Source organism: Apis florea, unplaced genomic scaffold, assembly GCF_048593485.1.
Source record: "Apis florea isolate Af1SG1 unplaced genomic scaffold, ASM4859348v1 contig_3496_pilon, whole genome shotgun sequence".
Classification (NCBI taxonomy): Eukaryota; Metazoa; Arthropoda; class Insecta; order Hymenoptera; family Apidae; genus Apis; species Apis florea.
Window position 1 is genome coordinate 7,893,024 of NW_028256773.1, and position 14,090 is coordinate 7,907,113.

General features: G+C 35.0%; 1 protein-coding gene and 1 long non-coding RNA gene across 4 annotated transcripts in view; both read right to left on the bottom strand.

The window, feature by feature from the left end:
* LOC100866760 (uncharacterized) overlaps nt 1-14,090 on the bottom strand; it is a 141,287-nt gene that overhangs the window by 60,502 nt on the left and 66,695 nt on the right. The gene's annotated exons all lie outside the window — the stretch shown is intronic.
* LOC147656867 (uncharacterized) overlaps nt 253-14,090 on the bottom strand; it is a 139,029-nt gene continuing 125,191 nt past the window's right edge. The window contains exons 2-5 of one of the 2 annotated variants that reach the window (XR_015293591.1): nt 1,769-1,862; nt 1,529-1,625; nt 569-1,459; nt 253-462 (exon numbers count right to left, since the gene is read on the bottom strand). This is a non-coding gene — a long non-coding RNA (uncharacterized LOC147656867). Of the gene's footprint in view, nt 463-568; nt 1,460-1,528; nt 1,863-14,090 lie in introns of both variants that reach the window. The other variant, XR_015293592.1, reaches the window with a different exon arrangement.

The window sequence follows — 14,090 nt, forward strand, 5'->3', positions numbered from 1 at the left end:
GTTTCTTTTCTCTTCTTGCCTTTTTTTTTTTTTTTTTTATTAGAGTGGAATTGTTTTGATTCATTTTTCAAAATCCTCGTGAAAACCTGCTTTGATGTATATCAGAAAGATAATTAATACAGTATATTTGTATATCGGTTTATAAAAAAAGAAAAAAGTATCGCTAAAAAAAATTTTGAAAAAAAAAAAAAGGATATTTAAATAAATAATTCATAACTTCGTTAGTATGTATATAAATACACGTATACCTGATTGGATTTCATACATTATTTAATTTTAGCTCGAGTTGTTACTGTGAAATTTCCGTTTACATAGTACACAAATTTATGCGTTTGCATTATCAAGTTACAAAGTACTTTTAGAAAGTATTCTTCTTCGGTTATGTAGTTTCTAACTTCTTTGTAAGATATGCAAATTCCGGAAGATCTAGAGAAATTATTAAAATGAAATGGCGAAGAAAATCTGCAACAAATTTTTGAAATTATTTTACAATGACTCGTAATATAGATATTAATTTTTATATATACTTTTTAGAAATAAAAGTACAATTTTTAATTATTTTCCAAACCTTTTGACAGTAGTGTATATACATTTCGATTAAAATAGATATTTCATTTAAAAATCCACGTACGAACGAGTAAACATTATCTCCACGTAAATCGTTAGAAATTAGAGGAAAAATATTCGAATAATATTTATTTATGGAAACGTTTACGTTTCACTTTAATTTATCTCAAATTTTCTCCTCCGTTTACCATCTGGCCAAAGCGCAATCTGAACGGTGGCTGGTTCCTTGGCCACCAACTCGCCAACGACCACGCCGGATAATTAATTTATGCTTCTGGTTCGGTCACGGTCCAACTACCGTGTCCAAGCGCTTCCCAACATAAAATCGTTCGTGGAACTTATCGAGAATCGCTTCTGTACACATTTCCTTTTCGTCCTCTTTGCACGCACGTTACGTACTCGCGCAGCTTTCTCTCACGCCTCTGCCGATCATCGCTTTGTGTTTCTTCTTTTTTTGTTTTCCTTTTTTTCTTCGTTCCCTTTCCTTCTTTTTTTTCGAGCTCTCTCTCTCTCTCTCTCTCTGTTTGTTCTTCTCTATTCGGATGAACAGAGAGATCGGACGACACGAGCGGAAATTTACGACATCGGGAACGATGATGGCCGATCAAAGATTTACCTTGAAACAAGTTTGCAGATATATTTTTCTGATACGAGCAAATTGTATTTGTTCGTATGGAAGAAATTTTAATTCCCGAGATGAATTGTTATCCCCTGTTGCATAAACGATGATGCGTGGTAATTCGATGTAATGGATAAAATATATACTGTCGATCGTTAAATTTGTAGTCATTGTTTCTTGTAAATTAGACACAATTCATTCTCCGTTGGATTACTTTTATGCAATTCCACCGATGTTCTTCAACGTTTTATTCAAAATGTCGGTCAAATCATTCTACATATATATATATATATATACACGAATATTATTTCATTCCAATATTTATTTTTTGTTCATACTCACACGACTCAGCACACGTTTCTTTTCACAAACTCGTTTGCCCGTTCTTTTTTTCCTTCTTCTCCTTTGCGCGGATTGATTGTCGCGTATAACTGCATGACTGTGAAAAAGAAAAGAGAGAGAGAGAGAGAGAGAGAAGAGAACAGTCCAAGCGTGCTTTATCTCTCAAGCGTGCCTTGCTATCCGCAATTTATGCGGACACGCATTCCGCCTATTTTCATAGCACACACGCTTATTACTCACCGTTTTCCACCCTCTATTATTCCTCCATATCGATTTATCGTGCGATACCAGTGTGTTTCTTTCCGAGGAGGAGTGTCGTAGGGACTTGTACAGCCTTGAATATCAGAGGAGAATGTTCCAGTGTTTATATCGAGGGTATCAAGTTCAATATATATCGGTTATAAATCTAAATCAAATCCAATATCAAAGGTATTATACGATTGATTACGAAAAACCAATAATAAATTTTGAAAATATTATAAAGCGAGTCGAATTAAACTCGGGAGAGCGTTGTCAATATTTTTTGATAAATATTTGCAAGAAGCTGTTTATCGAGTTCTTGATGTTTCATGTATATTATCATCGATTATTAGTAAACAACGATTAATCGAACTTAAAGTTTTTTAAAATTGATAATTTTTTTTTTTAACGATGTGCAAGTAAAATCTTTACAACACTATTTAGAATGGCAATAAATGGAGAAAAATCGTCAAGAATAATTACTAATTTTTTTTTGTTTTTTTTTAATTTTAATCTTAAGATAAAAGATTATTTAATTAATAAAAGAATGGAGAAAAATTTTCATTAAATGAAGTTATATGGTATAGAGTCATAGATAGCCTTTACGAATCTTTTTTAATTTTCGATTAACTTTTTCACTCTACGAAATTCACTTTAAAGTTTACTTTAAAAAGTACCGTAATGGGTAATGTGCCTGATATTATCTTACGCTCTCTCGTATCGTTCCCCCTCGCAAACTTGGAGAGAGTTGTAAATCCGTCAGGTTAACGAACACATATGATGGATCACCGCACGCACGATTTCTCAATTCGAACCTTGAAACTTTTTCGATCGTTCTCTTCGTGTCGTATAACAACGAATTTCAAAACTTGAAGCATATCGATCCCTTTTTTCATTTCAAACAGAATCATAGAACGTTGCATCGATCGAATAGGCGAAAAGTCACGATGAACTTTTATTATTACAGAATTTAATTGTATTACCTTTATCTTCTTCCAATAAGATATATATATAAATAAAAGAATTCATTTGTATTCATTTCACTAATCCATTTGATTCAAGAACAAAGGCAAGGATTATCGATAAACGCGTGAAACTTGACCGTATACAAAGCGAGCATCCTTCAGAACAAAACATCCGGGTCGATAGCCCGGTATACACGTGCAACGCACGCACGCTCTGCCCTCCATCTTGGATTCTTTCTTGTTCGAATGCTACTTGACCGTTTGTTACAAGCCAACGACGTCATCTGTCGGTCGATTAAAGACCTACCGTTACGACCATCTTTCCTCTACCCGCAATTATTCGCGCGCAAATTCGTTAATTTTTCGAGATAACTTCTTCTTCTTCTTGACTCGAGATACGTGCATGTTCCAGGAAACAGAAGGAAACAGAAGTGCGAAGAAGTGACAGAATTTCATTTTCAAGTTAACACTGATAATTGTTCGTTACGCCTTGTGTTAATATTGATACAATCTTGTCGAACAAGTTGGCAAGTCTGTCTAATCGTATGTAGTATTTATGTATATACATAGCTGCAACAGTGTACGCAATCAAGAATCATATCACATTTTACAATCTTTAATATGGAAATAGAACAATTATGCGTTTGAAATTTAATTTTAGAAAGTAGATTTTACGTGTTTCACGGATACGTTGGAAGTAAGTAGTATGAGCATCGATTCGTTCCGGGCATCGGTGCAATAAAATTCTTACGACAGACTCGTTCCGCTTTTTTTCTCTTTTCTCTTTTTCTTCTTCTTTTTTTTTTTTATTCCTTTTTTTTTCCTTTTCGAACTTCAAATACATCTTCTTTTCACTTTCTTCCATGAATATCAACGTGATTCGGTATGGTGATTTTTTTTTTTTTTTGCAAAGTTGCATCCATAGATACTAGTAAATTATTATATCGAGATGATATTCGTTAAATGAAGAAATAGAGTTTTAATAAGCGTGGTTCGAATATTTTCAAAATCGTTTTCAATTTTTTAAAAATTGTTTTTAAAAATGCCAAAAGTGGATTAATATGTTGTATCTTATCACGATGTGTTATCTTTTTTTTTCTTTTTCCTGATTGTAGAAAGTTTTCTACGCGCTCTCTTTCCATTTCTACACACGATTGACATGTCATTGCATATCATTCGAAAATGATATCATGAAATGAAAACATTTTCGAAAATGATCACTTTTCGTTTGTGCAAAAGCTATTTAAAGATATTTTACGTGAAATACATAACGATTATAACGTTTTATCTTCGAGATGGAACAAATTACAATAGACGAATAATTAATATTGAAAATTGTGCAACATTGATAACTGTTAATGTCTCTGTGACAGCTGTTTGGAAAATTGTAGTTTAATCGATGGCGTTGATGACATTCGTGTTACGGATCACTTTTTGCAAAATATCAAGGACATTTACGTATTCGTCCAATTGTAAGTTTAAATAAATGTTATTTTTTTCGACTCGATCTTCGTTGCTTTCATTCTTTTTTTTTTTTTTTGAAAAATATAAGTTACATCGAATCGAAGATCTTATTATCAATAATTCGATTTCACATCGTAATTAAATTTATCTAAATTAATTACAATTTATTTATTACGATTTAATTAATCCATAACGTGGAATAATTCTCGGAGTGATAACTAGAAAATAGCAATTCTATACGTTTAATTCCGTCATCTGATAGTATGTTAAAGTGCAGAGCATAATCCTTCGTTCTCCATAATAATAATACTGGGCAACGATTAAAGCGAAAATCCTCGATGTCACATTAAATTTTTCTAAATGTATAAACTAATTCAGTTTTTTCTATACAAACTCAAAATACAAATTTTATCCATAAATATAACGTGACATTATGTACAATTAAATCAAAATTAATGTTTTATTCGATTCGATGGTTAAGATTGGAAGATGTAAGTTATCTTCCCGAAACTTTCATAAGTTTGAAAAACATTTTAATCGAATTAGAACCAAAAAAACGGATGGAAACGGCACGAAGCTAAGCATTAATCATTCCATCCAAGGAACTTGGTAGCATAAACGAGGAAAATTAACAAGCTCTTCGTCGTCAATAATATCTTTTCGATACTCAATCAAAGATACGAAGCATATAATAGCCACTTTCTAACACAAGACCGCGATTAAAACCGCAACGACGACGGTTCACCTTCCCTGAAATCTACGTATAATTTATTTATAATATAATAAACTGTTCTCGATCATCAACATTCAACTCTTACAAAACGAAATTTCCATTCTCGATTTCCATTTAACTCAAGCTGCAAACTTTTAATTTTTTCCTTAATTCCTTCCTTCTCCTCCTCCTCTTCTTCTTCCCCTAAAAATCTGTCGTTCGACGAAACGAGCGAGAATAAAAAATCTAAGTTAAAAAATCCATCCAGAAGAAGAAGAAGAAGAAAACTCGCAATCACCTTATCTCACGATCAATTTCGTCGAGAGGAGAGGAACGCACGTTCGGAGCAAGTTTACAAGACAACAACAATTTTCAAAAAGAAGAAAAACGAAAAGAAGAAGAAGGGAAGAAAAAGGAAAAGTGTCGTTTTCACCACGGGGAATAATCTGCCCACGCGAGGACTGCGGTCGGTTCGTGTGTGGGTGTACAACACACACACACGCGCGCGTGATCGAGGAGAATGTCGGAGCAGGGCGTGGTGGTTAAACTATCCTCGACAAGGCCGCGTGTGTTCCGGCTCCCAACCATTGTCCAACGAGTAACGATGGGAGGAGGGCCGATACAAACACCTTCTCGGCCATCCCCCTCTCCGAATAGGGGACTCGAATTGTTTATTATCGGCACTGATATCGAATGTCCTTTTTTTCGCTCGCCAGAAACACCCGTGATTTTACAAATGATCTCGTCTTTCGTTTCTACTCTTTTCTTTTCTTTTTTTTTTTTTTTTAATAAATGTGTTCTACGTGTTGTTCTCCTGTTATGTTCCAAAATTGATATTAATTAAAGGAGATTATTAGGAGATTGATAGAAAGATGTAGAAAGATTCTGATGATTTTGAGGTCAAAATCGTTTTGAAAAATAATTAAAGTATTTCAAGATTAGAATAATCGAAAATTTACTTACATATTTTATTCTAATCTAATCTAAATCATAATCTAAATTCTACGATCAAACAACAATTTTACGGATAAACGCATTTACGTAACATTTATAAAAGAAATTACAAAGATATTCTAATATCAAAAATAAATAAATAAATAAATAAATATATATATATATTGTAATTATTATTATTTAATTATTTAATAATTATATATTAATTATTTAATCAATTATTTATTACTATTCAAAATAATTTTAATCTACAAATTATATATACATCATATTTTAGGATAAAAAAAATACTCTATGATCTAAAAATTAAATAATAATTTAAAATATAAAAGTATATATATATATATATTTTAGTATATATTTTATTCTAATCTTCTAATCTAATCTAAATCATAATCTAAATTCTACGATCAAACAACAATTTTACGGATAAACGCATTTACGTAACATTTATAAAAGAAACTACAAAGATATTCTAATATCAAAAATAAATAAATAAATAAATAAATATATATATATATATTGTAATTATTATTATTTAATATTTAATAATTATATGTTAATTATTTAATCAATTATTTATTGCTATTCAAAATAATTTTAATCTACAAATTTTATATACATCATATTTTAGGATAAAAAAAATACTCTATGATCTAAAAATTTTCGTTTCGTAACGGAAAAACAAAAAAAATATATTCTATCCCCTGGAAAAAGTAAAAAAGAAGATACCTTGCCACAGAATCTACCTTGTACATTGAACTTGATCCCCATAGCTATCGAGGAATCCATTCGTAGGAGGATTAATCGGATGTTCTTCGAAAATGTGGGCAACGACGGTGGCGTTGCGTCGTACAGCTGACGACATTATCACCGGCCGAGGAACGGGCCCGGTTGACGGGTCCGTGAAACGAAACGTGTAATTTGTAAGAGGGGAACACGTTCCAACACGGTGCAAAACGGGTTACGCGGATGCAGTCAAGCGATAGTCCGTTGATAGGGAGATTTTTTTTTTTCTTCTTCTTCTTTTTCTTTTTTCCCCCTCTTTGTATGCACGGTCACCCGCGTAATTACGAGTGGCAAATTATAGATCTTTGCCGGTCTCCGATGAATAATACATCTATCCCCCCTTGCCTTGTTTCCTTTCCTCGAAAGGAAACGTATTAATCGTGCGATTTTATTTCTTAATCCGGGGAAAAGAGGGGGGGAGGGGGTGGATAATAAGCGGAGGTGTTGTTGCGCTCGAAACGATTCCGATCCGTTTCACTTTTCACTTCTTCAGGGAATTTCGTTTGCTTTTCTCTCTTTCGTTTCCTCGACGGATTCAAATATTTGTTTCGAATATCGGCAATGATTATTGTGCGTGAATGAAAAACGAACTGATAACAATGAAATTTTTTTTTTTCCACGCTCCTCCACTCCCCTTATATTTATTCGCGCTCGAGAAGTGGGGAACTTTCTGATAAAAATTTAAATTACATTACGCACAGATCCCAGTTTCACAACGTCGGGGATCCACCAACTTCTGCAATCTCGAGGAAACTTTAAACTCTTTAATGTAAGAACGAATAATAACGCGTTCGAGAAAGAGGGTTCGAGAGTATTAAGCTTCTTTAAAAGAGAAGAAAAAGTATACGGAAAATCTTGTATCAACGATATTAAGGTATAGATTCGTTCGACGAACGTGAAAACAAATTTCTTGATCTTCGCGATTGAATTCGGATGCGAGAAACTCACATCGAGGGTCGTGTGTCCGCTTGTAATCCGCTTGTCACGCTCGAGATTGAACGTCGCGTGGGCGGACGAAAGAGCGGCGCGGCAAAGAGAAACGAAATTGCGATGCCGATCGTTTATCCCACTTTTTCCACTATTAATCCAATCCCCAACACCGGGTTTAATATCGTAAGTATGAGCGCTTTAATACATCGTGCATGGCGTTCAAAAATACGTGGACGCTTGTTTAATACTTGCGTTACATTATTTTCTGCGCTATTCTTCTCTCGTCGTTGCAAAGATTGGATAACAAAGTTCGTATTATCGATCGACGGTGAGACAGAAGGTGAAGTGAATCTTGTCAACTTTGTCCTTGAAATTGATATTTAAAATATTTGGTATAATGGTAATGGAATAGCGTGTTATTTGAATAGATGGAAATTATCCGTCGAAATATTAATCGAAACGCGATAACAGGTTTTAGAAAAAAGTTCTATCAATAAAACAAAGAAAGGCACGATAATTTTTTACACAATATATAACGATAAAATAGTTATTCTATAAATATTAATGTGAATTGAAAAAATTCTATATATCTCATCGAGTACAATGAAATTGATAATAATAATAAAAAAAAAAAACACTTATTCGCTTTTCTCTTCTGCAGTATATTAATTATCAATTAGATTTGACCTGGATAGATTTGACATTTTCTTTAATGGCAACGTAACGGTGTATTTTATCTGATTATAAGATTATCCGTAATTGAAACTTTTCAATTTACAAAAAAAACCTCGACTAATTTTATTTATACATAGGGAGAAGAAAAAAAAAATAAAATTCTCTGCGATAAATGAAAATTATTTTAAAATTCCATTCCTCCATTCTTCGGTATATTTTATAATACATATAAAATGAACACGGCATGGTGAAACACTACATGGGAAAAATTGATTTTCACCGAGCCGGTGATTGGAGGATTAAATTACATCTTGAATACGACATAAACTAGTAACGAACATGGAAAAAAGCGTTTCATTATAATAAAAACTGAGAGTGACGTCAAAAGGCACAGTGCGCAACCGGTGCAAATATCCTAGCCGAGTATCATGCGCGCGCGCGCGCGCGCATACACACACATGCACGATACTCGAGCGGACACGCGTGTGGGTGCGTGCGCACAGCGAGGAGAATGCCAGAGTAGGGCGTGGTATAGGCAGCCGGTGGTCAACTTTCCTCGGCAAGGCCGTACGTGTTCTGGCAGCGCGAGCTGTCACCGCGCTCACGACACGTTTGTCCTTTCAGTACGATCCGAGAGAAAGTGGGAAAAGGTCGAACGAGTTACAAAATTGTAACGCTATTACCGCAATAACTAGCAGCAGCAGCCAACTTCACGATCGCTCGTTCCAGAGTGGCGGCAATTTATTCTCAAATTGCAACATTTAGAAATGCTTGCCTAACTTTCGATCGGGATAATTCATCGGATAATTTTCCTCTTCTTCGATTTCGTTGCGATTTCGAGCGTCACTTTCTTTGCCAAACGTGTAATTAAAGGATTCATTTTGTTGCGTCCAAGTTGTGGAAAGTTTTTTTCCCTTCTTTCTTTATTTATTTATTTATTTTTTTTTTTCGTAGTTGGATGATCACATGGTTTAAAGTAGGGCAACCGGGATGAAGGAGAGAATGGAGGGGGCGAGCTTAAATAGAATCGTCCGCGGTGCTCGTTTTTATGTTGTTTTAATGGGCTCGCGTTGCAGCGTAGAATTGAAGATTTAACCGAGATACCTGTTTGTGGTTGAAGTTGGTATACCGGGTAATGGTGTTTGGAATAGAGAGATAAAAATATATTTGAGTATCTTGTTTTCTCTCTGTGTATTTTCGATGCGATTCTATGACGGATCAACTATGTTTTCATTTCTTTTCAAAAATCTATCACTTTAAATGTATCCCGAATAATTTTAACGATTCTTTTCACGAAATTATTGAGGTTTAAATACAACTGTTTTGATTCGAGATAATTCATCTTTTGAAATTCTACAAATATAATAAAATGTAACATTCCAAATCATCATATTCTCATATATATTGATATTAAATCTATAACATTATATATTTCATTTGAATCGATCGTAATTTCATTCTATTTTATCCGCATTACATTTTTCTATCCTCTCGTATTAATCTTCAAAGAAATTACGATATAATTTATTACCAAAGACAAAACAAAAAATGTTAAAAGCGATTACAGGCAGATTATATCTCAGAATTCGGATGATCGCGGATGGAAAAAGGAACACGGCGCATAATACGTGTTCGATCTGGCTGCGAAATTACCACGTTCAGGATTAAATGGCAAAGAGATACGTACGGCTCGGAGAGCAGGCTGATTGTGAGTCAGCATCGATGGTACGGTGATTACAACGGCATGTAATTGCACCGCGGCTCGTTTAACATCGCCGCCGCCGACCGGTGTCAACTCTGCCTGTTCAATAAGCGCCTACAAACCTATATTAACCTCGCGAAGGATGCGTCGCGAATCGTTGCCACGCATTCGTGCCATCAGGTAATAAAAAAAAGGGGGGGGGGGGAGAAAGACGAACGGAGTTAGATAGAGTGTACGTATAGTTTTGAACGATTGGATGGGATAGATGGAATTTTTTTCAAACGAATCTACTTATTTATTAATTTTCTTGATTTTTTGATGTGTTTTTTTCCCCTCTTTCATTTTTCGTTTTTTATTTTTTCATTTCTCTCGTGGAATGGATTGGAATTGAATTTTATCAAACGAATCTTATATCATATTATTTATTTATTAATTTTCTTGAGAGATAACATCTTGCACTTGATATTTTTTGATCAATTTTTTTTTGCTTTCATTCTTTCGTTTTTATTTTTCCTTTTCCTTTTCCTTTGTGGACGAGATGGAATCGAATTTTCTCAAACGAAGCTAATAATAATTCCTTAATTAGTTCCTTCGTTTTAATCCTTTTAGTAATTTTCTCGATACGATATATTTTTCCCTATTTTTTACTCTTTACATTTTATCCTTCGATTAAAACTAACATTTACATTAATATAAAAGTAACGTTTCAAACTGCGATGTTTCAATGATATCGATGGAATACCTTTCGATTACTAGAACGGAACGAACGAGAAAGCGGGAGAATTTTTGGATTTTTCCGCTCACAACGGCGAATTGGAATAATCGAAATTGAAGAAAAATTCTACGCAATCTTATCCCTCGCTACTTCTTCCTCCTCCTGTGCGTTGTTTCGATCCCGAAAACGAGGAGGGGGGGGAGCGTTCATTTTCACGAATCACGTGGAATGAAAACCCGCGTTAAAGAGAATCCTCTCGTCCCCCTCGCGAGGAGAGGATTAAAATCGCTTTAACCACTCGACACGCGCGAAAATCCATTTTGCACGCGCGATGCGCGCCAGGAGTTATTGGCAATTGAAACTTCACCGTTGGCCGTCGGTTGGCGTGACATCTAACCGCAATTTCTCCGCATCGCTACGTGTTGTCTCCGGCGTAGGGGCAAGAGGTGGGGAGGGTGGAATGCTCCCTCCCCTTTCGGATGGACGTTTCGCGAGGAGGCGCGCACACACACACGGCCGTAATCGCTTCTCCTCTAACACAAACACCGAACCTTTTTCACGTAATACATCGTCGCACTTGTTTCATCACTGACCACCCGACGCATGGCGCTCGCGCCGCCGTTACTTTCTAGATCATTTTCTCGACTTTCTGCTCGTCTCTTCGCACGCTCTTCGTTCGCTTTTTCAGTTGAAAATGTTGATTGATGATCGGTTAATAATCCTTTTCCAAGCATCATTCCATTCTTTTTTTTTTTTTCTTTTTTCACTCGATTGCGTGTAGCAGATACGATTTTTTGATTTGTCGTTCGGTCCTAGGTTTTTTAGCATAATGACGTTGCTACGTGTAATGACAATTTGTTTAATTGAAAACTATTGATTGTAATATTCGTTCGTCTCTCAAGCAATTGCTCTATTTTTTCTTTATTATACATTTTTGGTATTTCGCTGTTGTTCGTTGAAATTGGTGATTGATTAACGATTGGTTAATATTTGTTTTTTAAGAGTTATTGTTCTATTTTTTTTTTTTTTTTTATAATGCATCTTCGGTTATGGCTTTCGCTGTTTGATTTTTTCTCGTTTACTTGAAAATGTTGGCTGATTAATGATTGATATCACTACGTTGCATGTAATAGCGATTTCGTTGTTGTTTGAAAATGTTCGTTGTTGTTCAGTTGAAAATATTAATTAGTATAATATTTATTTATATATAATTTTCTTCATTTTCTTTATTGTTGCATGTAAATGATATTCGTTCGTTGAAAATGATTTACACTGATCAATAAGGGTTATCGTTTTCTTTTATTATGCGTCTTTGATGCTACAATGTTATCCTTACATATTGAAAATGGCGGCAAATTCAAATGTGAGAAATAAATACTCGCTTCTATTTTGAAAAGAGAAAATAAAAGTGCAATTTCAGAATCTTTCAACAAGATTTTTCATTCCGTCGTTGAAATATTTCCATAATCCAATTTCAAATTCAAAAATCGAAAAAGTTTTGGAAAAAAAGTGGAATTGGAATTCATGAAACGAATGTGGATCGCCTGCCATTATTTTTACTTTACACAAATTCAACGATCAATGGAAACAACAATATTTCCTCGAAGAAATTGTTATTGAATTCTTGCTTGATCTCTTCCCTAGATCGTTCTAAATTGTAAATATAATTAATTTCATATTCATTTCGCAACAGGAAGTGAATTCTTTCTTTCAGAGAAAGAGAGAGAGAGACAGAGAGAGAGAGAGAGAGATGCAAAGAAACGCATACTTGAAATCCTTCGCTTTATAATAGAGGCTGGAGAAGACGTATCATTAAATCTCATAACAGGCCGTAAAGCATTGGGACGTCGTATCGAAACCATTTACTCTGTGATCAAGCTCGATAACGAAAAGCGGACACTATACTTAGAAACGAGGGGGGAAAAGGGAGAGGGGAGGGGGAGGAACAAAATGAAGAAAAAGAAGAAAAAAGGATGAATGAATAATCAAGTATCAAAAGAATTACAATGTAAATAGAGACCGATTATATTCGCCTACAGTCATAAAACACGTTCTTTATTACGTCTCTATTGTCGCCTGGCAGCTTGTAAAGGTTAAACGCGAAATCATTGTGACAGAATTATACTGCAACAACTACCATTCGTGACACCAATCCTAGCTCCCCAAACCGAATATTCATCTTCCTCTCCTCCCTTATATCGAATAAATTTCAATATCGATTAAAGTTCAAGCCGAAGTGTCAGAGTATTAAAAAAAAAATTTTAATATATACAAAAAATTTATAGTAATAAAAAAAAAAGAAAATACCACGGCTATAAGCACTTTCGCCTCTTGACAACGTCATCCATGTTTATCGCCAATTCGAATCTTCCTCCATTCGCGCCGTTCACAAGTTATCAATCACCTATTCCACGCGCGATTACATACGCGAACCGTGCAATCTGTAATTCCAGCTGACGATTCAGCGCGTGATATTAGGGATCCACCGAGGAAAAATTTCTTCTCGAGGAAGAATTCTCATCCGTCGATAAATTAGCCGCGATTTCGTTAGCCGCAGATTTACGACCACCCTCCGCGAGCATCGAGCTCTTCTTCCACGGCGATATAACGATCCATTGGATCCGGATGGATGATTCGCATAATTCGAGTTTTCGCTCTCGAGTTTCGCTATCACCCGAGAGAAAAATTTCTTATTACGCGCGCCGCCTGTGGACGAGAGAGCGAAGCTCATAATACGAAACGTTTAATTTATTTGATTTGCAAAATAACGCGGTAAGAATTATCGTCACTTTTTCATACGGCGTCAATTTTGCGCTGATTGATATCACGTTATCATTATTGATCAATCATATTTCGTTTAACTCGTTGTTCCATATTCGCCATATTCAACGAGTGTGTTGAAAGTTTAGATTTTTCGACAAGTGTTGAAATGGAAACAAAAATTCTAACCTGGCGAATATGATCATTCAGAATTGAATTTTATCGTCGCATAAAATTATTATTTTTACTTTGGGTCGGAGACGCGTTTAATTTCTTGAACAGGTAAATGAAAATTCAAAATCCTAACGAATAATATAAATTATACTCGATACGAATTTCACTATTACTCGAGTAATCGAATTTACATTATACATTAGGATCGATAGATAAAATGGAAAAAAAAACCGCAACTACGAGTGTAAATCATAATCGAAGACGGGTCGCGACCGGCTGTATAATTGATTTTTCCCCAGCCGCGAATGCGGAAAGGAAAGAAACACGGCCGCGCGCGCGATACCGTTCCCCTACGTGTACTGTTTTCGTTCGTGTGTGACCAGCCTTCGTATCCGGATTTGCTCGTGACCTTTCGTCGTGGATCGGGCGACATCGTGTAACGAGCGTGAAAATTAAAAACCACGATATATCTTTCGAATATT